Genomic DNA, 25,778 nt, shown 5'->3' on the forward strand with positions numbered 1-25,778 from the left:
TTTATGACGTAAGCCCACACATTACCGGGCACCCAGAATCAGTTAATTACACATTTTCGAACACAATTAATACATAAGCTTTTATCGTGGCTGACTATCCACGTCCAGTCCACGTACTCTCAACAGCAGTTCAACGTCTAATAAACAGTCACTATTTCGAGTCTCCCCATTTGTTTTTTAACAATACAATGCTACATTACTCTTTGCAGACGGCCACGGAGCTTCCGGGCCGTATTTGCTTATTCTTGGCAGGTCGCGCTGAACACTTGCCAGCGCCGACGAATTATCTCCCTTCCAGTTTCGCCTGCACAAACAATAAATTGGTGCAGTATCCCATGCTCATCCTTACGCCCTGCTTTAAAATAACGCGTGTTCGAAACGGCTCGAACACAAGTGTCTCCAGACTTTCGTAAAATTCTGGCGGCACTATAAACTCTTGGAGTTCTGTTCATAAGTGTTGTATGAATTTACATTTTGCGGAAATTGACAAAGAATGTTTTCGATACGAAAATTTTTTCGAGTATTGTTGTTTCCTTCGTTAAATTCTGCAGAACTATTCAAATTTTGTACAAATAACTATGGCATATCTAGCAAGAACTATGAAAAAATGTATATTTCTCGAAAAAGGGGTGCTGATTTCATACGACTGTTATAACGCCATGTTAAGAAATGTTTATTGTTTTTGTTTTACAATTTTTTTAAACCTGTGCTTTTTTTTCTCTAAAATTTTGCACTTTTTCTTCTATAACTCTTGAATTATACAATATTTTTTACACTTTGTTATAAATATAGAAAAGAAGTAAACAATATTGTGTATAAATTTCATTGATATACTGTTAGCAGTTTTTGAGGAAATGTTCCTCAACATGCAATTGTGTTATAGCCTAGAGGAATCACTTTGAAGGGGACAGAGTTGATGTTGATGAATAAAATAAGATTCTTTAAGCAAACAATAATTCCCTTTACTTTTTCATCACACCTCTTAGTCACGAGTAGTCTGTTGATGATGAGGATATGCCCATTAATAAAAAGTCTGTGGACTCGAAATCAAAGACATTTGTGTGTCTGACTTGAATCCATCAGGATCATTCCATACCAAGTGGGCCAGGGGAAAAAAATGTAGCTTGACCATTTCAGAAAAAATTGTCCGATGTTTAATGGACTCGAAAAAAATTTTTAGAAATTTTTTATTGTTCATCATTTAGGAAGGCGAGCCATTTTTCTTTCAGGCCACAGGCATGTTTTTTTTCATATGTGTGTGTGTGTGAAGTTATACAGCAATGTTACCCTAGGCCTTTTAAAGAAAAAGCATTTACTTCAGCACACTCTAGCCTACTCATTAAAATCATTGTCACCTACCTGTATGTATTCCTTAATATACACTCCTGGAAATTGAAATAAGAACACCGTGAATTCATTGTCCCAGGAAGGGGAAACTTTATTGACACATTACTGGGGTCAGATACATCACATGATCACACTGACAGAACCACAGGCACATAGACACAGGCCCGCGCGACTGCTACGGTCGCAGGTTCGAATCCTGCCTCGGGCATGGATGTGTGTGATGTCCTTAGGTTAGTTAGGTTTAAGTAGTTCTAAGTTCTAGGGGACTGATGACCACAGATGTTAAGTCCCATAGTGCTCAGAGCCATTTGAACCAAGCCATAGACACAGGCAACAGAGCATGCACAATGTCGGCACTAGTACAGTGTATATCCACCTTTCGCAGCAATGCAGGCTGCTATTCTCCCATGGAGACGATCGTAGAGATGCTGGATGTAGTCCTGTGGAACGGTTTGCCATGCCATTTCCACCTGGCGCCTCAGTTGGACCAGCGTTCGTGCTGGAAGTGCAGACCGCGTGAGACGACGCTTCATCCAGTCCCAAACATGCTCAATGTGGGACAGATCCGGAGATCTTGCTGGCCAGGGTAGTTGACTTACACCTTCTAGAGCACGTTGGGTGGCACGGGATACATGCGGACGTGCATTGTCCTGTTGGAACAGCAAGTTCCCTTGCCGGTCTAGGAATGGTACAACGATGGGTTCGATGACGGTTTGGATGTACCGTGCACTATTCAGTGTCCCCTCGACGATCACCAGTGGTGTACGGCCAGTGTAGGAGATCGCTCCCCACACCATGATGCCGGGTGTTGGCCCTGTGTGCCTCGGTCGTATGCAGTCCTGATTGTGGCGCTCACCTGCACGGCGCCAAACATGCATACGACCATCATTGGCACCAAGGCAGAAGCGACTCTCATCGCTGAAGACGACACGTCTCCATTCGTCCCTCCATTCACGCCTGTCGCGACACCACTGGAGGCGGGCTGCACGATGTTGGGGCGTGAGCGGAAGACGGCCTAACGGTGTGCGGGACCGTAGCCCAGCTTCATGGAGACGATTGCGAATGGTCCTCGCCGATACCCCAGGAGCAACAGTGTTCCTAATTTGCTGGGAAGTGGCGGTGCGGTCCCCTACGGCACTGCGTAGGATCCTACGGTCTTGGCGTGCATCCGTGCGTCGCTGCGGTCCGGTCCCAGGTCGACGGGCACGTGCACCTTCCGCCGACCACTGGCGACAACATCGATGTACTGTGGAGACCTCACGCCCCACGTGTTGAGCAATTCGGCGGTACGTCCACCCGGCCTCCCGCATGCCCACTATACGCCCTCGCTCAAAGTCTGTCAACTGCACATACGGTTCACGTCCACGCTGTCGCGGCATGCTACCAGTGTTAAAGACTGCGATGGAGCTCTGTATGCCACGGCAAACTGGCTGACACTGACGTCGGCGGTGCACAAATGCTGCGCAGCTAGCGCCATTCGACGGCCAACACCGCGGTTCCTGGTGTGTCCGCTGTGCCGTGCGTGTGATCATTACTTGTACAGCCCTCTCGCAGTGTCCGGAGCAAGTATGGTGGGTCTGACACACCGGTGTCAATGTGTTCTTTTTTCCATTTCCAGGAGTGTATTTTAATAGCTCAGAGTTAATGGTTACGAACTGAACACAATTTTCCCAAGGAGGAATTATTTATCAGTCTAAATATTTTTGTGCTATTACACTATATATTGCAGTTACCTTATAGTAGAATATCAATGCTGAGAAACTCAGTCATATACTACACTATACATACACTATTTTTTTAATGGATTTTTGAATTTTCCAATTTTTGACCTGCAATAGCTTTTTAGGGAACCAAATAAAACTCTAAAAATTACAATCTTAGTAGACTTTTATGATACCAAACTGCAATATAAATTTCAACTTTGAGATGAAGTTGGAAGTTATGAAAAACAAAATTGAGTCAAAAGTATCTTGTTTAAGATCTCTGATGGAATAAAATATATCAATTTTATAATTTGAACACATCGACTGAAAGAAACTAACGATTTTGTTGAGACACGTTTGTGCTGAAAGTTTCAGCAGGCACTTGAAGTCTGTAGAGACGAGCTCATACAAGTCTACATGACTACATGTTGTCTTTGGAGGATGCTAAGTTCACCCAACCTGGATATGATGTGACGTCATTATGACGTATATACGCTTTAGTCGATTAACACACCTATCGACTTTTACGAACGTTCGAGATTCTAAACTGTCGTCAGCTAGTGGTTTGTTTTGACACGTACGATTCTGATAACAGCTCAGTGTGGCAGCGTATATGTATTTCGCCAAAATAAAAGTAAAAGAGCTGGACATTAATAGAGATATTCCTGACCGTGGCCTTGAAAACACCACAGACAACACGTTTCGTAAAAAAGTGAAGTCTTCTTATGTCCCGACCAGATTAGATTGTGTGATTGTTGTATTGAACGCTTACGCCGAAAATAATATTTATTTATTATCAATATTTTAGTATGGTTTCATACAATTGGTCTTGTCAGTACATATTAGAGTGTAGCAGCATACTCTTGCTGACTTTTTTTTCTTAATTTATATAGCTGAAAGAGAACGCGTGCAAGTTTGTTAGCTAAGTAATTTATATGTCCATTCCAAGATAGTCTTTTATCAACCATAATTCCAAGTAATTTTACACTGGGACCGCAGAGACAGGTACCTTAGTGTCCAGTAGTGACTGGTGTGTAGAATGATTGAATTTCGAACTTAAAAGGAAAAATATGAGGCATTGTTGAAGAAAAATCATCGACCGGAGATGAAATACGAGGGGAAGTGGATTTCTCAGTGTAATCTTAACCAAAGGTTAGTGTCTTGACGCATCTAAAGATTTTGGCTGCTGAGTGCTGCTTCTCACCGAGTACGAATAACCGACGCACTTCAGCTGGGTCAGAAGTACATCAATTTTTGCTTGAGATTCACAATAACCACGCAATTGCCCGTCGTCATCGATGCTGAACTCTTTCAGCTTTTCTCTTATTAGTCTCTCGAATGCTGAACACATAATTAGAGACGAGCAAACGAAAAACAACACACAGGACACAAACACAGTACAATACACGATTTAAACGCAAGGAACGCAAAACACATTTAAACGAATGGTGCAGAGCACAGTGCTACCCTGTCACAACCTCTCGAAACTTCACAAAAGTCGAATAGTCGATATACGGTTTGTATCGTTTTCGATGTAGCGTGTATACGTCATAATGACGTCACATCGTATCCAAGTCCGGTGAACTTAGCATCCTCCGTTGTCTTTCCCTTCCGCCATCTGTCCATTCACTCATTTAACTCTGAGCTTACTCAGTGTGTATACGACCCGGGAATTTTTTCATCCAAGAGAAAACGGGGAATTTTTCATTGTTTTAGCTTTCAGCTGAATTTTTATAATTCTGACTGGTAAGAATTGATTCTCTAGCAAAGAACGTTACTGTATCCTGCTACTGAAGAATGACAATGCAGCAATAAAATATAAACGAGAGGGGGAAAAAATAAAACTTTATTGCCAAAGGAAATGCGCAATTTACAACAACAAAACAACGTGCACGTACAAGCGTCTGTAAACAGCAGAAACATGTCAAAGTTCTTAAGGCGAAGATATGAAATACTTCGTAACAATAAACTGCCATCTATGAGCGTGACGTCACAACTGTTTATATTAGGTTCGTTTGACCATCCGCGGTTGACTCGCGTATGAGCCGTACCCTCTCCCGCTCCTTGATGTGACTGTTACCTGTATCGGCAATAGCAGCAAGCAACTAGATGCCAACGAGAAAAAAATTTCTCAAGCGCCCTAGCTGCCAGATTCATGCATGTGCAGAGTTGTCGGGTTGTAGTGGGAGGGGGATTAGTCTCCACGCGACCCGTGTTTGCATTAAGTGATTTCGCTGATTCCTCTTCGTATACAGCTCCCACGTCAATTGAAAACAAAACGGATTTCTGTGGCCGGGGCTATCAAGTAAATTAAAATACGTTCACATAATTACGGAGGGTAAAAGTAAATTATTGGTTTCAGTTTTCTGATTTTATTTAATTTCCAAGTTAATAGCAGTCGAGCATTAATCGCCTTGCAGAACAATGAAGTTATTTTTGTCAGTTTGCTACAGAAATTTGGCATTAGTCTTTTCGCTGAGGCAATCACTTTATTTGAAAAGAAGTGTTTAATTCCACAGTATTGGCTAGTTCCAACTGTTCGCTGAATTTCAAGTGCATGGTTTCATCGTCTGCCATGTATGGCATTATGCCATAATAAAAAACCAAATATGAGTTAGTACAGTACCGGTACGCCAAGAAAATTTACATCCCGAAAACCACACTGAAAACTTTAATATCAGATGGGACCTACTTCATTGTGAATCTGGGAAAAACCAATGTGCATTTCAAGCCGAATTTTGCATTTTAGTATGGTTTACGAAATTCCGATGCTCTTGGAGTATCCTCTTATGTCCTGATTCTTTTATGGCGTAATGTAAGTTCTCTTAGCCCTTTATGCGAGGGTTGGAACTTTAATAGTGGCAAATGTTTATTTACAACTTATACAAAATAGATAAATATAGATAAATATTTCGAAGTTTTACCCTGAGTACTCACCACAATTGTGTGTAGTCAGTTGTCAGTGGTGTGGAACTCGTAGGATAGCTTTAGCAGCGCCTATTGTGTTGATTGTTCGAGAGGAGCGCTCTATTTCCCGAACCTCTTAAACGAATGCCAATAAGTGCTTCCTTCATCTTAAGAATCAACTTGAAATCCCAAGGGCTTAAGTCCTGGGACTGTGGTGGATTGCAGGCTGTGTTCCAAAAATTAACAGCTTAGAGAAAGAAGAGGCGACACTTTCTGTAGGATCCGCCCATCATTTTGTAGGACTCGTGTGGCATCAACTTGCGACTGATTTGGTCGATCGATGGGTACACAATGCTGGTGACTACTGTCAAGGACAAGAAAACTTTGAAACATGTGTCTGCTTTGTGTTAGTTGTAAATAAATATTTTCCACTATTAAAGTTCCAAACCTCGTACTACGAACATGCGGGCTTCCTACACCACTGCAGCTGCGCACGCGCAATAATGTCCGTTTTCTCCCAACTGCTAAATCGAACCTATTTCTAACAGTCTCGGGATAGTATTGCGAACGGTGGATCGAAAAGCGTTACTTTCAAAGTAAATTTCTTTTTACGCAAGATGAAGTATGTTACGTGTGAGCAAGTGGGGCGAATTACTTAAATCACAGAACGTTTAAACTTGAACACTTTGAGGACCAGCCACTTACAAGAATTTCAAGCCCAGAAGACCCGACATGTCATTGTTTTAAATTTACTGGCACATTTGTGTGATGTTTCTTAAAAGTACAAAACACGCAAAAAGATCAATATTACATGTGAAAGCTTAGCTTCTCTTGTACCTTATTAATCTTCGGGACTAATATTATGTGAAAGCTTTGCTTTTCTTGCAGCTATAAACTATGTATATTAATGTAAACCATTAACTTTTCGTCTTTGTGTGTTCGCGCTATGTAACAGTGATCTGACTATAATAAGTGTCCTATGTTCTGAATATCGGCTGGTAAATCACGTAGCATGAGACACGACTGGCTTACAAAAGGACAGCGCAATCTCGATTTCAACGCTCCGGAAACTAACGTGCTGTCTTTGGTGCAATTCAAATTTATACTTTCGTATTACGAAAGTAGTTGTTGTTGTTGTGGTCTTCAGTCCTGAGACTGGTTTGATGCAGCTCTCCATGCTACTCTATCCTGTGCAAGCTTCTTCATCTCCCAGTACCTACTGCAACCTACATCCTTCTGAATCTGCTTAGGGTATCGATCTCTTGGTCTCCCTCTACGATTTTTACCCTCCACGCTGCCCTCCAATGCTAAATTTGTGATCCCTTGATGCCTCAAAACATGTCCTACCAACCGATCCCTTCTTCTAGTCAAGTTGTGCCACAAACTTCTCTTCTCCCCAATCCTATTCAATACCTCCTCATTAGTTACGTGATCTACCCACCTTATCTTCAGCATTCTTCTGTAGCACCACATTTCGAAAGCTTCTATTCTCTTCTTGTCCAAACTGGTTATCGTCCATGTTTCACTTCCATACATAGCTACACTCCACACAAATACTTTCAGAAACGACTTCCTGACACTTACATCTATACTCGATGTTAACAAATTTCTCTTCTTCTGAAACGATTCCCTTGCCATTGCCAGTCTACATTTTATATCCTCTCTACTTCGACCATCATCAGTTATTTTACTCCCTAAATAGCAAAACTCCTTTACTCATTTCCTAATCTAATCCCCTCAGCATCACCCGATTTACTTTGACTACATTCCATTATCCTCGTATATGTGCATACGAAAGTATGCAGCGTATATGTTGCTGCACATCAAAAGTCTTTCCAAAATTTCTCTCCTCTTTTTTTCCATCAAAAGTCTTTCCAAAACTTCTCTCCCCCGCCTTTTTTTTTTTTTTTTTTTTTTTTTTTGCCGCAAAGTTCTATGCCAGTATATAAAACGTTAACTATTCTAAAGATTGATAAGTTTTACATTTCCGAGGGGAAAATCTACGGAAAACCTTCTGTCACTTAGCACGGAAAAAATGTATTTTCGCCCAGGAAGAAGTGCATTTTTTAAATGAGATTCCAGGATTTTTTTTTCTTTGTCTGCGTATACACCCTGTTACTTTAATTGAAGAGTACAGTGAAGAACAAAAAATGTTGTTTTACTTATGAGTTGACTCGGAGGTTAAATCAACTTGCAAGTACTGTGAAATGAAATACTTAAAAAAAATCATCACTTTTTTGACCGGTTTTGCTTGGATCCTGTAAAGAAACTTAAGAAGCCTATAACAGAAAGTCTGATAGAAATAATATTTGATCATTTTTCTAAAAGTAAAACCCTTTTATCAATAAAGCAACGCTCTTGCCTCAGTGGTAACACTGCTTCCCATTAGATCACCACAGTTAAGTGCTGGGCTAGGCTAGCACTTGGATGGGTCACAGTCTAGCTCTGCCGCTGTTGGCAAGCGGGGTGCGCTCAGCCCTTGTGAGGCTAATCAACCACCTGATTGAGTGGTGGCGACACTGGTCACAAAAACTGACAACAGCGAGGGGAGCAGTTTGCTGACCACATATCCATCCACATCCGGTGACACCCAAGGCCTGTGGGTGGCATGGCGGCCACTTGGTACCATTGGGCCTTCAAGACCTGTTCGGACTGTTTTTGTTTCTTTGTTTGTTTTTATTAATATAATTCCAGAAAATTATTATGTCAACCATAACTATCTAAGATATTTGTAATTAATAAGGAAAGGGATAGTGATAGTTCAGATAAAGAATTTTTTGAATCATCAGAAACTGTTAAAGAAGAGTAGACTGAGTTTGCTAAATAATAGGTCTATCAACTGCTGTAAAATTAGAAAACTAAGTGAAGAAAAAAGATGTTTCGCCTTGAAATTTTGAGGAAGTGGCAAGTACAGTCAAAAAGAACATGCAAGTTCTAAACCATATGAGGATTTGAAAGAAAAGCTTAAAAACTAAATGCAATTTTTCAAACAAAGATGATAAAAGTATTTATCACAACTCAATTGTTGGGATGAGCAAAAGTTAGTGGTGCATTTAATTTTTCAGAATGTTCGGTTAAATTAACAAGGTAATTACTACATGTGGTACCCATATCGATATTACAACGTTGGCGATGGAACTGCACGTTTCTCATGGATGCCAATAGCGGTCATGCGGTTTCTGGCAGGCACAATGGCGCACACCAGCTGAGCGATACCTCCAGCGGCTCTGGACTATGAGTGCCTTCTGCCTTTGCAGTGTAGGACAGCTAATGGCCGTCACACACCCCACTTCTTGGAGTCTGGTCGCTACATCGAGCTATGCAGGCACCACCTAGTCATAGCTCTGACTCCATTGCTTGTGCTTGGTACAGCAAGCATCATCCCTGTTGACATTGAGAGCTGGACTTTATTTCTTGCTTTATTATTTGTAATAAGTTTTCATTCACTTGAAGAAATATGAGTTAAGTAAATCTTTTGTTTGTTGTGTTATCTACTTCGCTAATCATTTCTGCTCCTGTCCAGCTTTCCTACGATGACAGTTACTTCACGACTCAGTAGCCCACCTCTCCTTAGCATTGTGTATGAAGTTGTACATAACAGTAAAAGAAAAGAGAATTTTACATGCATAACAAATGAAAAACGCATCTAATTTCCTATATGAAAACATGATCGAAGATGTTATTAGCTTTTATAAAAATTATGATAACAGCCGCGACGCCTGACAAAAAAAGATTGTTTCTGTGAAAGGTTCAAACACAAGAAAGGTTAATATCATGTTATTTAAATGAATTATTCACTGAATTAAGAAAGGAAAATCCGGACATTAAAATTGGAAGGTTGAAATTTTGCGAGTTGAGACTGAAATAGTGTATCATTGCAGGGGCATCTAGCACCCATAATGTTTGTGTTTATTTGCATCGCCAGAACGTAAAGTTTATTTGCATCACCAGAATGTAAAGTTGATATATGTGGCCAATCTTTGAGTTGACTGTATAGACCTTTTAGAAGTTCTGGTATGCAATATGTTGACAGCTAAAATTGTATGATCATGGGAAAAATGCCAGGATTGCCCAAGCAAATAAGCTTTGTTTAACATGCCTGACGAATCTAATGAAGACAATTTGATAGTTAAAATACAGAACACAAAGAATGTGTGACACAAGACAAAAAGGAAACTGTGACAATCATAAAACTACAAGAAGATACTTTTGAAGTGCTAGTAGCTAACCACGAAAATCTGAAAATGCATCAGTTTGTTCCCAAAGCTTAAGATAAATTTATAAAGAACAAAAAGCAAACCTTGGCTGTTGATGGATGATTAGTTATTGCCAACTTTTCTGAAACTATTCCTTCATTGTTCAAGATGAGCTACACGGTCACCACAGAGTAAACAAATGAGCCGTAGTTCATCCATTTGTGTTCTGTTATAAACATTAAGGTAAACCAGAGTCACATTGTCTGCGTCATAAGTGACCACCTTGAACACGACACTGCAGCACTTTTGAACTGCAATTTACAAACTACATAAAACAGCACTACCCTTCCATAAACAAACTGATATACTTCTCTCATGGTGCTGCAAGCCAATATGAAAACAAACAAAAAAGTTATTAACATCTCCTTTCACAAAGAAGATTTTTGACGTGATGTAGAATGGCACTTGTTTGCATCATGCCATGGGAAGTATGCATGTCATGGTATTGGGGTTACAGCAAAGTGAGCTGTCACAAAAGATAATCTCTAGTGGACCTATAAGAAACAGATTTTGACACCTCGATAAACATTTAAATTCTGCTAAGAACGGGTAAATGGTATTACCTAAGTTTTTGTGGAATTTTCGGTAGTACAAGAACTCTATGCTAATTTCCTGGAGGAAAGATTCCGTGCTTGTCAGAATATTAAAGGGCTCAATCTTTTCATTGCTTTATATCCCAGTCTCAAAACTTGCTCAAGTGTTAAGTTCCCATCAACATCCCCTGACAATAAACTTCGTCAGTGTCGAAAACTTGTACCATTGACACTTCAAAATAAGGACATAGTGGCTTGTGTTTATGTTTAACAATGGTGGGTTGTCGAAGTTGATAATTTTGATTGTCAAAAACAAGATGAACATGTTACATTTTACCAGGAACAAGGAACTCATTTAAAAAAGTTAGGAAGGATCCAGTTTGAATGCTGGTTGAAAGGTGCTGAAGAAGCTATCTCCCCAGGAATTTACAATCTAACATCCAAACTGATAGGAACAACATAGCAAAAACTAATAAAATGAGAAAAAGACAGCACAGTTAATTGGCTCATTTCCAATAAAAAATAACAAGTAATCAGATATGCTTAAGTTATATAATTGATATACTTTTTTTCCATTAGCTCAGATGTCACAGATGTTAAAAAAATTATTTTTGACTCACATTCATAATTTAATTCCAATTGAATCTCAAAGTTGAAATTATTCTGGTCCACTAACAAAGATACTGTAGACCAAAAAAATGAAAAAAATCTGTTTTGAATTTTTTCAAGTGTAAGCTTCTCACCATTGATGCTCTATAGAAAGTAACTGTAGTATATAGTGTAATAGCACGAAAACTATTAAGGCCGATAAATTACTCCTCCTTGGGAAAACAACTGTTCAAAAATTGAGTTTATTTAATTTGTGACCAATAACTTTGCGCTATTAAAAATATGTTAAGGAATAAATTCAGCTTGGTGATACCAGTTTTAGTTTCTAGGCCAGAGTGCTGAAGTAAATGCTTTTTGTCTGAAAGGCCTAGAGCCACCCATTACTGAACAATTAAGGAAAAAACACAGTTGCTTTCAAATGTGAAAAAATGCTTATTTTAAATAATATTTCCGAGTCCATTACACATCAATTTTTTCTAAAATGGTCAAGCAACAAATGCTGGATTACTTGGTATCAATTTACTTTCCACTGTCATTAACTACCAAGGAACAATTGTTGAGTAACACACCATGTTGGATACAATCTAATGTGCCAAAGTATTCTGTAGGAAAATCAATCCAGAATGACATTCCAGTTTCACTGAGGTGATTGAATACGAACTGGTGAAAAGACTCCACAGAAGCCCTGGCACTTAAATGCTTGGAAAGTCACTAGACTTAAATCCAGTTGAACATGTTTGAGCACTGATAGTCAAAGACTGAGAGCTGTGTCAAAAACTTCAACAGACTTACGGAATCTTTTTTCTTCCTGTGTGGGAGAGCATTAAGTGGCTTCAGTGTATTTGTGGCTCACCCATCTCTTCCATTCCTCAAAGTCTCAGTGAAGTGTTGAACAACAAGGGATGGTGGACTTTGTATTAAAAATATAAAAGAAGCACAGTTAAAGAATCACCTAACAGAAGAAATACTTCATCTGCGAAAGAAGAAAATATAAAGAAAAATAAATAAATACAGCAATATACAGGGTGACAATTATTGAACTATACAAGATAAAATCGTCATAACTTCTAGACAGTTTGTATTAGCACGTTCAAACTGCACGGTTGGCCAAGGGACGTGATGGGAACTGGTATGGGCATGCAGGGTTTAGTTTAGCAACGAAGCCCACTTTCATTTGGATGGATTCATCAATAAGAAAAACTGGCGCATTTGGGGGACAGAATTTGCATTTCATGATCGAGAAGTCTGTTCCCCCTGAACGGGTGACTGTGTGGTGTGCAATCTCCAGTCGTGGAACAGTCAGTGCAGTATTCCTCAATGGCACGGTGACTGCTGAATGGTATGCGAAGACTTTGGAAAATGATTTTATTCCCATTATCCAGAGTGACCCTGATTTCGACAAGATGTGGTTCACGCAAGACGGATCTCGACCCCATTGAAATAGGAGTGTGTTTAATGTCCTGGAGAAGCACTGGCTCTGGGGTACCCAGAGGCCACAGGCATGCACCTCAATTGGCTGCCACATACTCCAGATCTGAACACATGTGACTCCTTTTTGTGGGGTTATATTAAAGACCTAAAACTATTGCTGAACTGAAAACAGCCTTTCAGGTGGTCATAGAGAGTACTGATGTTCCAACACTTCAGTGGGTCATGATGAATTTCACTATTCATCTGCGCCATATCATCATCAATGGTGGCAGGCATATCGAACATGTCATAACCTAAATCCAAATATCTGGAGTGACATTTGCATGTTGAACAAAGTGTGTGCATGCCGTAGTTTGTAAATAATTTACAGTTTTTTTCCATATAGTTCAATAATTGTCACCTTGTAAGTCACTTAAGAATCAAATCAATAAGAAGTACAGGGAAGGTAGAGCAATATGGCTGCAGTAAAAACTGAAATGGAAATGGTTGTCAGAAAACGAAAGGCTGTCAACATTTAGAGTCTAAAAGGAAATCTACAGTTAAACACACTTGAGAGACTGGATAGATGGAGAGAGTACATTTAGAGCATCTGTGAGGGGGAAAAACCTGCCTGCTGATTTGGTAGAGAAGAAGAAGAAGAAATGAGTGTCAAACTGGAAGATGGGATCAAGTATTAGAGCCAGAGTTTGACATAACTTTGGACAACTTAGGACCAAGCAAAGCAAATGTCATAGATAACATTCCTTCAGAATTTCTGAAATCAAAGACAGTTATTCAAGTTGGTGTGCAGATTTTGAGAATTGAAATATACTATCAGATTTTGGGAAGAAGATCATCCACACAGTCACAAATATATCAGAGGCAGGTAAATGCGAGAACTATCCTACAATCAGCTTAACAACTCATACATCCAAGTTCCTGATAATAATATATATAAGAATGGAAAACAGAAGACAATCAATTTGGCTTTACAAGGTGTGGTTATAAAATAATGGGCCTGATGCTATCACAGAGTAAGTGTGCATTTGCCAAAGATTTTTGATGTGGCTGAGCAACAGTCATACAATAATTTTTAAATGAACACACTGCCATTTGAGTTGTTTATTTAATTACAAACCAGGGTTTGGCCAAAACCTGCATCTTAATAAAATAAACAACAATACAGTCATATGGCGGTGAGTTCATTTAAAAATAGCTGTGAAGTCTTCTTAGTCAGATATGGCATCTCCGATGTCTGCAGACAAATCAGTGTAGCTGTGGCCTTCGTTTGTGTAAGAGCTGTCGTTTTGGTTTGCCGGAAACATCATCATCATCACTGTAATCATCTCCATCCAAGGATTAGGTGTTGTAATCATCTGTTCTTGTCTATCACTCATCCATTTCTTCGAGGTCTACCCAGTTCTCTATATCCAGCTGGCCAATAACTTATTTTATTTTTTGGCAATCTGTTTTGTGTCTGTCCACATCATCCTTCCATTTCATTCTATTCTCTTCTGTCTTGTCATAAACTGAAAAGATTTTTCGATTTGATCTTAATGTTTCATTCCTTATTTTACCAATTTTATTATTATTTTTTTGTTTTTTTGCATATCTCTTTGCATCTCTGCTGCTTGTGTACGTGATTTTTTTACTGTCCAGGATTCATAACCATATACAAGAGTAGGTACACCCATAACATCATAAAATTTCATGTGCGTTTGTTTTCTTGTTTTTATTCCAAAAGTTCTTCCAATTCCAATAAATAAAGCTTTTTCTAAATGTCTTTGTCATAGATGGGATGGTTTTCCATCCATATGAAAAACATAAATCATAAATCTCTAAGGAATAAACTGGAAAAATATAAGTGTAATGGAATTGGAAAAGCTTGTACTGAAACCTGTGTTTTGCTAAAAGACCAAAGTCTACGGCGAAGACTGTTTACCACGTACATGAGTTTTTGAGTGGTTCAAGCAGTTCCAAGATCGCTGAGAAGTCAGTCAAGATGACTCATGTCATGCACTGAAAGAACATGCCATGGTTTTTGCATAAAGACAGTGCATAGGCTTATACCACATTATCTGTGCAGAGGTTTCTAACAAAGTACAGCATCCCAATGTTGGACCACTCACCTTATTACCTGGCCTAGTACCATGTGACTTATGCATTTCCAGGGTCAGATCTGCTTTAAAAGGAACCAGATTTCAGTCCATTGAATCAGTGAAAGAAAAAGCATCACACTTCCCCAAGTAGCTCACAGCAGAAGACTTCAAGCACTGTTTCCATCAATGGAAAATTCACATGGAGCTTTGTAGGGATGGAGGGAAGTATATTGAAGGTGACAATAACTAAATATGAACATTTTTGAAATAAAGTGTTTTACACCCCGTTATTTTATAGCCACACCTCTTGTACTCCTTAAAATTACACTGCGATTGCAGTGGAAGGGGGTCGTTCTTGCCAGCCATGCTTCACAAGGTGCTGTGTGTACCTAAAAAAAAGCAGACAATGCAATGAGCATTTGGTGCTTGAGAAAAAACTAAGAGTGAGTGACTACTTGCCTGCACCACTCAACTCACTGAAATGTCAATCAAAATAATTTTAATCAGAATATATAAAAGGCAATGTCTCTTCTTGACAACTGAAGAAAGGCTCAAGAAAAATCAAGACACATTCATAGGGTTTTTCAATTTAGAAGCCACATTCAACAATTCAAAATGGTGCAAGATATTTGAAATTCTCCGAAAAATAGTTATAAACTTTAGGGAATAATGTATAATGTAAATCATGTGTAAGGGGCAATCAAAAAGGTCTATCCTAAGGTATGCCAATCAAGGAAAATCGCTGTGAGCATTGAGGCAATCATCCCACTGATGCACCAGGTTGAAGATACATATTGGTAAAACACCATGTCCTGCTGCTTGAAGAAGTCCATAATTGCCTGCCGCACATCCTTGCCCAACATGGGCCATCAGGGTCTATTTTAAGGAACTGAAGATGTGATAATCGCATCAGGACAATTGGGGGGAGGGGGGGGGGCACACAGCTTCTGCCGTGTGACATTTGCAACAATTCTGGGACGTCCATTACCATGAAGCAGCAGTATCCCCAGTTGTAGAATGGTGGTTTTTGACAGACGTGCTGCCCCCTATACATTCTTCATTCTCTGATGGTCTACCAGTGTTTGCCATTCAGCAGCCAAGAAGAGTAATATCACATTGGTCCTGTTTGGATTTACTTGGTAATAATGTAAGCAATGTTCTTATTTCCACATTTACGGCAACAGGATTTTAATTTATTGAGATAAATCCAGCATCAAATTGCTTTTAAACTTATTTACTAGTATTCTGTTAACAATTTTGAGAGTTTTGTAGCATGTCTTCCCATTTTCAATTGTTAAAAGTTTTTGAAGTCATTTTGACGAGAGCAACGGAAATGAAAACACCTCAGCTCATCACAACAAGACTGCCACGCCAGAAGAACAAAGTGAGTGACTGTTACAAAACATTTTCAGGCAAACATCAGTCTAGCTTCCAAAGTAACATCGCCTCTTGCAAAGTTTCCTCTGCTTCCACAGGATAACCACAGCATTTATGAAAAGACTATGTAACATCAGTATAATCTTATCATGAGATTGTTTTTGTAATGCCATTTAGCCAGAAGATGAGGTATTCCCTCGAAACGTATAGCAAAATAATAATTAAAAAACTTTACATACTAAAAGTTTTTACAATGTTTGATGTAAATATGGGTCTTCTCTGACATGTCATGTATTTTGTGCACATTTTATCCTTGACGTGTCTTTTCCGGTTTTTAAAAAAACTACAAATGTAAAAGAGTGACATGTTAAATGTTCTGTAAGTTGTTTCATTCATATTAAATGAAAGCCCAATTTGGAGACACACAAATTCCGTCTGTTAATTATTGCTTTGCCTACATCCTGAAAAAGCAGCTCAGTATGTAGGCAGTAAAGCTTTTTAACTTCATTTTGCAGTAGGCACACTGGCTAATTCCTGTTGCCACAGATTATTTTTTTATCCCTCCTTTTTCTTTAACCCTCTGAGTACCAATGGTTTTTGCCTGGAACCACCATTTTATTTATTTTGTTTTATAGTACCAGTGCCTTTTGTATTCACTCTATTGCAAGAGAGACATTTAGTGGCACAATGAGGAACTCCTACAAATGTTTTTTTTTTTAGACCAGTGAAAGTAAGTATATCTAATTCTGTAATGTAAATTTGAGTTTCTTCGACTCTTTTGAATGATTTTGAAATAAAACCATTGGGCCATATGTATTTTTGATACAAATGTACATCTTTGCCTGTTCTTAGGACTATAATTTGTTTTATGCATTATGAGCGCATGGTTTCAATATGTGGGATTGTGCAAGTAAAATGCGAAATTGCTTTCAAATACATTTTATATAACAATGAGTGGTTGAAAACTGTATGGCCCAGTGGTTCCCAAGCAAAAGAACCTCCTTAAAACAATTGATTATTTACTTTTTTGCCATTTTCTTCTTGCATTTATTTTTTACTATGATTGTCAATATTGCGAAAAAAAATTATTTTTTTTATTTTTGGGACTCAAAGAATTAAACTTGATCTGAATATGTAAGACATACTCCTTGACCACGTGTCAGACACAGCAGTTCACTGTAATAAAAATTAAGAAATAAAATCTCTGTAGCAGTAAGATGATATGATACTCTGACTTCCATATAAGATTTTTTTTTAAGGCAACATGAGCTAGAAAATAATAAAGGCCAGAGAAAAGCATTCTAGAAAGTATACCCAGTAGGTCAAGATATTTTGTAATACATTTTGAAATTGCACACCACTAACTTCTGTGTTAAATCCCTTGCACCAGTGCAGGAAATAGAGTTAGGCGAGCTATCGTTGACAGCATTATCCAGACTCTCCATGCCAAACATGTTAAAGATTTAACACAAGTGGAGTAGTGGATTATGCAAAATTCTACCAATGTGTTGCCCACAGATTTTTGACTTGCAGGGCTAGTAATCATAACTAAACTGAATATCTTAATTTTATGTGCATAAATTTAACTGTTTAAATATCTTCAAATTTTATAATCAACAGTTTAACATTGCAAAGAATAAGATAAAATGTTGTAACTAACCTAGTTTGACGAACTGATGGTCTGCACACAAGACAACTCAAACACAGCACCATTACGGCCATTCTTCTTCATTAATCCCTCATACTTTATGCTTGCACAACATGCTGCATGCAGTTTCAAAGAAAAATACTGATCTGGTGCTGTGAGCAATGTAGCACTCGTGCTGGAAAGGATGACATCAAAGCAGGAAAGGCACAGCTGAGGACAGACAACACACTTCTCTGACTTGATTATAGCATGGCTGACCATTATGTCAGCAGTTGACACTGGTTTCTCATTATCCTGGAAAGTGTGCTACAAAACTTGTTTTTGTCCATTTCATTTGCATACCAGCACACATTCTAAGAAAATGGTGTAATTTTAGTGTGATTTCCAGCTAGCATTTGTAGAAAAAGGGCATTATTTTAGTGTGATATTTATAGTGTGTTGTAGCATGATAACCATGTGCCTCTGCACTAGTGTTAGAAGACACTCTGCAAGTGTGAAGGGTACAGTAATAGATACACATACTCAAGGTCAGTCTCTTTAAATGGGGTGTAAAACATAACAAAATTCAGTAAAGAAATCTCAGGAAAACCTGTCCATTCTTATTGCTGCTTTTTCATACCAAAAATCAGTTTTTAATAATTAAGAACTTTTTGCTTATCTGTGACAAAATTAATTTGTTATTAACATGTTCTTATTACTACTTCATGCCGACGTCAGTTTCATTATTCGTCACCAAAGAGACAATTTTTAATTCATTAGACAACTCACTAGAGAGGCTCTTGTGTGGCATTATCATCATATACATACAAAGAAATTCTTTCATGAGATGTAGTGGAAGACATAAATCAGTAGGGATCAGAAAAATTCGCATTTTGCTATCGACGTGAATTGTGCCTCAAAATGCCAAAATGCAAAATTAATTCATAGACGCTGTTTCATAGCGAATTGTATCCAGATGAGCTACATATCAGAAAAAGCTTTGAGCTACATATCAGAAAAAGCTTTATTATCTGCACACAATATCAAAACCGTAAGCAGTTATTGGCATTGTACATCATCTGGTAAAGCCCAATTTGAAAAATACGAGTGTACGAATGTTACCATGCCAACGTGGACTGTTGAATGGCCTGTATAACGCACACATCACATAATGCAACGTAGTACTCAGCCATGAGACATAGCGTTTTATAAGGAGGAAACACTTGCATGTGTGTCTTTTAGCTAAAGCTCAAAAAGATACTATAACGGGAACAGTTTTGATGTAGAAAATTAGCTGGTGGCTGTTTTGAGCTGTAGCTGCATTGAATACCACTAGAGGTCGGGCCTGAAGTACGTCTTTATGGTGAGATCAGATCCCCTATGCCGTCAATGCTAAATTCTTTCCACTTTTAACACGTTATTTCTAAAACTATTGAAGATATCACCACCAAATTTTTACCAACTGATTATCTGAATGTATTTAGTTCACTGATCTAGAATGGAAAAAGTACACATGGTGGAAATTGAGATACAACTTTTAATAAATATGCCTGTTTATTTGAACAAATTATTGTGTTTTTTTACAACATAGCATCAATTATATAACTCTCAAAACACTGATTGTAGATCCATATAATCACCTCCTCTTTATGAACAATCTCCATAAATTTTATGTTTATTGGTTCATGAGAAAATGAGTCTTTTGCATGGAAATTTAGCTTTGAGAAAATTCAAGTTCAAGTAGGAAGTCTGTACAAACACACCTTTCTTCTTCATTTTTTTTTAACTGGCTGAAAGCAGCCTGCTCCATAATCTGGTCCTTCTTCACCTTAATTCTTCTCTTCTTTCTTGCCTTCTTGGTCATTTGCTGAGCAGAAATTTCAGCTTTATGCACTCTTAATCGGTCCATGGCTTCCAATGTAGTTACTGTATTCTGCCCTATATTTCTTCCCAGCTGATCCAGGACTTTTAATCTCCCATAATTCCCATAATTGAAAGAGATAACTGCATCACACACAACTAATCTTAGAAGTTTTTATGCCTTAACACACTTTTTGGAATCAGTGTCCACACAATATTGTTAATTGCATCATTAACATTCTGTGTTTTGCCATGGAGGCATTTCTTTGCCAAGTCTGGATGTACCAAGTTTCTGAATATACGCTTAATGGCCTCCATTACTGCTTCAGGTGCTGAATGTTTATGTTTAAATGTATCTAATTTTCCTGCTGCCCCTACTTTTCTATACTTGCACCATGTATCTGGCGCAGGTGGGCACAAGCTATGTAGAGGGTTTGTGTCTGTGGATAGCCTGTGAAAGTATGTTCCCCACACTGCTCTTTTCATGCTTCCCAAATCATGTGTGTTTTCTCTTATGACTTTGCCGTAGTATTCCTGAAATTCATCAATAACTTTATCATTAAGCCGCCTTCCAGCATATTTTATACTTTTACCACCTCACAATTTGGTGTCGCCATGTTTCTTTTTCAGCTGCTGAAGGCGGGCTCCCATCTTTTTCTTTACATGGCCTACACATTCAAGTTTTGTAATAGGTTCATCATAGGATTTGCTTTTTAAAACAGTGTTGACGGATTTACAGTCTCCATCACCCAGATATTTCATATATCGAACACCTCACTCTGATTGTGATTGATGAAAAATAGCCATAGCTGCTGCGACCTCCATACTGCCACTTGGTCCCGCGTAGTTTGTATACTTAATGCACTGTTCATTGTAACGTAACTTTCTTACAAATGGGCAGACATACTGTATACATTCATTGCTACAAGATACAAAAGTGTGCAAAAATAAGCAGTCCATCTTCAATGCCTAGGTTCTTTACGACAACTGTTAGATTTTTATCTGTTTCAGCACCCAGCATAGCTACTGTTGCCTAACACCACCTGAACCTCTTCATAGCTTACCGTCAACTTCAATTTCATCAGGGAGAGTAGCTGTGAGCTACAGCTGATGAATACAGTGTTATACCCAGTCGTTTGCTTCCAGTCTACAGGACATTTCCTTATTCCCTCTAGCATTGTGGTAAAACACAGATTCCCCTTGCGGGGTGAGAGGAAAACGATACTCACTCCCTCTAAACAATCCTGTCAGTATCAAATAAAGATTTCAACACTGTTTTTCTTCCAGCTGGATTGTAATGTAGCATGATCTCAATGGGCACAAAATTAATAAATCACAACTGAGATTTCTATGACCAGGGCACATTTAAAAGAGAAAATTTTTTAATTCTTCTTTACTAAAACGTAATTTTTGCCATTATATATAATGCTGACTGACTCCAATGGAATGCATAAAGGACTGCACAATGCAATGTGGTTACCACCATACCACGCAGCCTAACAAAATGAAAAAAAAGCTGCAGCCTAACAAAATGAAAAAAAAAGGCTGCAGCCTAACAAAATGAAAAAAAAAGGCTGGACTTGTCAGAGTGGAGCCCAATTTGGACAATGAAGAGTGCCAATAAACAGTCCATAATATTAGCTAATATAAGAAATGCATTATCCTCGGTGAAAGACATTTAGAATGTGGTGTTGAATTACAGTAGACAACTATTCTACAATGCCAGTTTTTAAAACATACCAGTTAATAAGATTATGACTTGTGTGATATGTATGATAGTTTCTGTGTGAACATGGCAAGTTTCATCTATAATAAATCCATTAGGTTGAATTGCAGAGTTTTAAAAGATACAATGTAAAGATGTGCTGCTTCATTGCAACAACTGTTGCTTAGTTTCCATGACAATCATAAAAACTGCCTTTCCATAAGCAGGTGATGAAAATTTGGATGTCACAAACTGTTCTTAAGCTCTCAGGAGACCTCAAAATCACTCTTCTTCCACCAGGATTTATAAGACAACGAAAACAGTGTTGAACAGTTTTTGTGACGGAACAAAGTGTTTAGCTCACAACCTAGTGCAGATCATCATCATCATCATCATCATCATCATCATCATAAGTCACTATATAAGCTTCCCTCAATGTAATGGAGCAGATCTGTGAAATTATTAAGATAAGCCAATTTAATAAATACTGTGTAATAAACTTTCTTTTGTCTGTATGGCTACAGTGTATGGAGACAACAATGATCCCCCCCCCCCCCCCGTGCGTGTGTGAGAGTGAGAGAGTGAGAGAGAGAGAGAGAGAGAGAGAGAGAGAGAGAGAGAGAGAGAGAGAGAGGCCAACAGTCTATTTTTATATGTGCCTGGCTACTGTTCAACTGCACATTTATATGGTGAGTACCAATCTATCCTAGTTCATATTGTAATTGAAAAGTAGCTGGTAACAATCACGTGACTGCCGCAGAAGAAATAATTGTGGAAATATCATTTGAAATTTCGAAGATTTATTTTGTTTAATTAGGAATGACAGAAAGAATGATATTTATTTTACTGTCAATGAATACATTCATTGAAATTAAATGATTTATAAATGATATTCATTTTATTTTGTTGACTTTAATTATGGGTAGACAGTATTTTTTTCTGTCTTCAGCAGAAACAAATTTCTTAGCTGTCCAAGTTGTGAGCATGCAACACACAACTGTCCATATGGAGGGGGGGGGGGGGGGAATTTTTTCTAGACTCAAGCAGCACACTTCAAATGATTGATCTTGTGCCTTGTTGATAGTCATTGAGAATGCAAGTCGAATGGGTAACTGCAGTCATCTGAAATCAAATGGCACATCGGCAGAAATCATGGGAATGAGTGGAATGAGCTCATCTTCTCCGTTCGACTTTCCATTAAGAATAGTTACCTTGATGACATTCAGCATCAGTGTCTTCACGGCAAGTCTTATTCCATTACACAGTTGGTCGTGGATTAATGTTCTACATAATGTTCCACAAGAGAATAATTGATACGCTGGCTTTGAGCAGCAATTTGTGCAGTATCACACCTGGAAGATCTAACAAATTTAAAAAATCACTTTTATACTGAACAACTTCGTCCATATTCATGTCAATCACTTTACACATAATAGAATTGCCTGCAATTTGTTCTTGAATTGCGTGGTTGAATGCACTGTCATCTATGTTTTTTGCTGCCAAAATAGCACATTCACAAAGCAATTTTTTATTTTTATAATAGGGTGACAATTTGCGGTAACTTTCTGAAAGACTTGTTCGATGGATGGCACAACGATACAAAAGTTGAATGAAAATTAAATACATTTTGTGGTAGCATCGACTGATACTTTTACTTCACCAATGTTCAATAGCTGTTGTGAAAATGTGGCTGCAGACATATTGCACTGCAAATATACATGCACATTGGTCTTTAATGTACAAGGTGTACAACTTTGCTTCCGCCATTTGCCAATAGGTGGCAACAACGGTAAGTAGCGGTCGAAAGAAACAGATCACAGACATCAGGCAGTGAGCTTGGACCTCAGGTCAACATAATCTCATTCAAACATTAGTCACTTTGTGTTGCATCATTAAGTTGTGCTTTATTGGAAATGTCAGTAATTCTTGTCATTTGCGGGAGATGTTACTGTTTTGTTTCCATATGAAGAAAACAGCAGCTGAGTCTTATTGAATGCTCTCAAGTACGTATGGCAAGGACGCTATTAGTGAAAGAACATGTCGTGACTGGTTTCAACGCTTCAAGAACTGTGATTTTAACGATTTAGACTGGAATAGTGGTGGAAGAGAGAATGTTTTCAAAGATACAGAATTGGAGACATTGCTGAGTGAAGACTCACGTCAAACTCAAGAAGAATTGGCACGATTAGTAGGAGTGACACAGCAAGCCATATCAAGATGTCTCAAGGCTATGGGCATGATTGAGAAAGAAGGAACTTGGGTCCCGTGTGAGCCAAAACCAAGAGACGTTGAATGGCGTTTGTGTTTGTGAACCGTTGCTTCAGAAGCAAAAACGGAAGGGATTTATGCATCGCATTGTGACCGGGGATGAAAAATGGGTTCATTACCATAACTCTAAATGCAAAAAATCTTGGAGATACCCCGGCCATGCTCCCATGTCGGCGGCCAAACTGAATATTCATGGCTCCAAGATCATACTCTGCATTTGGCGGGACCAGCTCGGCGTCGTGTAGTATGAGGTGTTACAACGAAGTGAAACAATCACAGGTCTTGTTATTGAATGTAATTAATGCATTTGAGCAGAGCATTAAAAGACAAATGGCCACAATACAGCAAGAGGCATGATAAAGTGATTTTGCATTGCGACAACACTTGACCCCACATTGCAAAAGAGGTCAAAACGTACTTGCAAAATTTAAAATGGGAAGTCCTACGGGAAATAGAAGCTCTTTTATCTCATCCCATGCTGGATTGCATGTATGTGAGATGAAAAAGTAGGGGCAGCCAAATGAATGGACATATGTCATGGAATATTCATGCAGATGTCGTGGGCACCCACAGAACATTGCTGGAAGTATGACCATTTTACCAGCATCAGAAACATTTTCATCATTTGGAACTACATCTCATAAATGAATGTGTTCTTCTGAACACATACACAACAATGTTTAATGTAAGCAAGTGAATAACAAATGATTGGATTAAATTTTGGCATACATGCCTAATATGTATCGATGAAATAGTTGATGGCATTGCAGAATATGTTTGCTTCCATTCTGAGGTATCATTATGCAGTATGAATAATAATTCATTGGGAGAGGGAGGGGGAGGGGGAGGGGGAGGGAGAGAGAGAGAGAGAGAGAGAGAGAGAGAGAGAGAGAGAGAGAGAGAGAGAGAGAGAGAGAGAGAGAAGAAAAATGTAAATTTCACTTACAAATGTTTGAAAGTGAAAATAATATTTTCATTTGATAAAATGAAATAAAGATATCTGTATTTACCTGTAACTGAATTGATTTGCATAATACTCAAGTGTTATCCATTCTGCTCTTCCCAAAAAATTATAGGCTATTGCAGCACATCATATGATCAATGTGTTTCAGCAACACGTTGAGCTGTATTATTCCGTCATTGAAGAATTTTATCACACGTTTTGTGTTACTCACCAACTATGACAATCACAGCTTCATTGATGGTAGGTCCATTGTAGCATCCAGCATGCTGTCCAAGTAGCGTTTTGTCGACTCTTATTTTAAATTCGTAATTATCCACCAGTAAGTTGTTAAAGTTTTGCAAACTTTATCAATGCATTGTGTTGGTGGGAACATGTTAGCAAATATGATATAATGTGGTGTTTGGTGCCTAGAATTGCATTGCAGTGTTGATCCGTTTGTGCATCGTCACCCATACAGTAGATTTGTAGAAATTTATGTTCAGTGTCCGAAATCAGTAGAAATGAACCAAGATGGTGAGATATTTATTCTTGAATTTTGAAAGTAAGCATCTACCGATTTAGGAAAACACTACCAGCTCTGAAAGATGTCATTTGAAATGCTGAATTATATTTGTGAATGTTCTGCAAACAGCGTCTGGAGCCAGATGAGTCACCCAAAAGCAATGACAACAGTGGATCAGGTGGTGGACACAATGTCAGCAATTTAACGTTCCCATTCGTGCAGCACATTCCTGGTGTTTCATTGTTGAACTTGGGTGAACTGCAATGCCCACACACCTTATCCATTTTGTTGATATTTACACTGGGATTTAAGTGTAGTGTAATGCCAGCAAGCTGCACAACATGAGCTGCTTTCAATTGCAACTCCTACATGCTCAATGTTTTCATGAGTATGCAATGTCTTTGGATTAACAAGCTTCTTCATTGCTTTTGACAAAACCTCTTCAATTGCTTTTCATTGTACAGGGAAGTGGCACTCGTCAGCCACAGTTAATTTGAAAATGGGTGTAAAAAACATGACTTGCACATAAATACTATCATTTTGGTAAAAATTCTTTTACAATGTATGCACAATGCTCTGGTGTTCACTGCATCATTGCTATTTAATGTTAA

General features: G+C 38.5%; 1 protein-coding gene across 1 annotated transcript in view; it reads right to left on the minus strand.

The window, feature by feature from the left end:
- Window positions 1–15,128: 15,128 nt before the first annotated feature.
- The window catches only part of LOC124593061 (deubiquitinase OTUD6B), a 59,458-nt gene continuing 48,808 nt past the window's right edge, over window positions 15,129–25,778 (minus strand). The window contains exons 5-6 of the transcript XR_006977824.1: window positions 17,902–18,064; window positions 15,129–15,253 (exon numbers count right to left, since the gene is read on the minus strand). The gene's annotated coding sequence lies outside the window, so the exon portion shown is untranslated. The remainder of the gene's footprint in view (window positions 15,254–17,901; window positions 18,065–25,778) is intronic.

The sequence above is a fragment of the Schistocerca americana genome, chromosome 2 (assembly GCF_021461395.2).
Source record: "Schistocerca americana isolate TAMUIC-IGC-003095 chromosome 2, iqSchAmer2.1, whole genome shotgun sequence".
NCBI classification, from domain to species: Eukaryota; Metazoa; Arthropoda; class Insecta; order Orthoptera; family Acrididae; genus Schistocerca; species Schistocerca americana.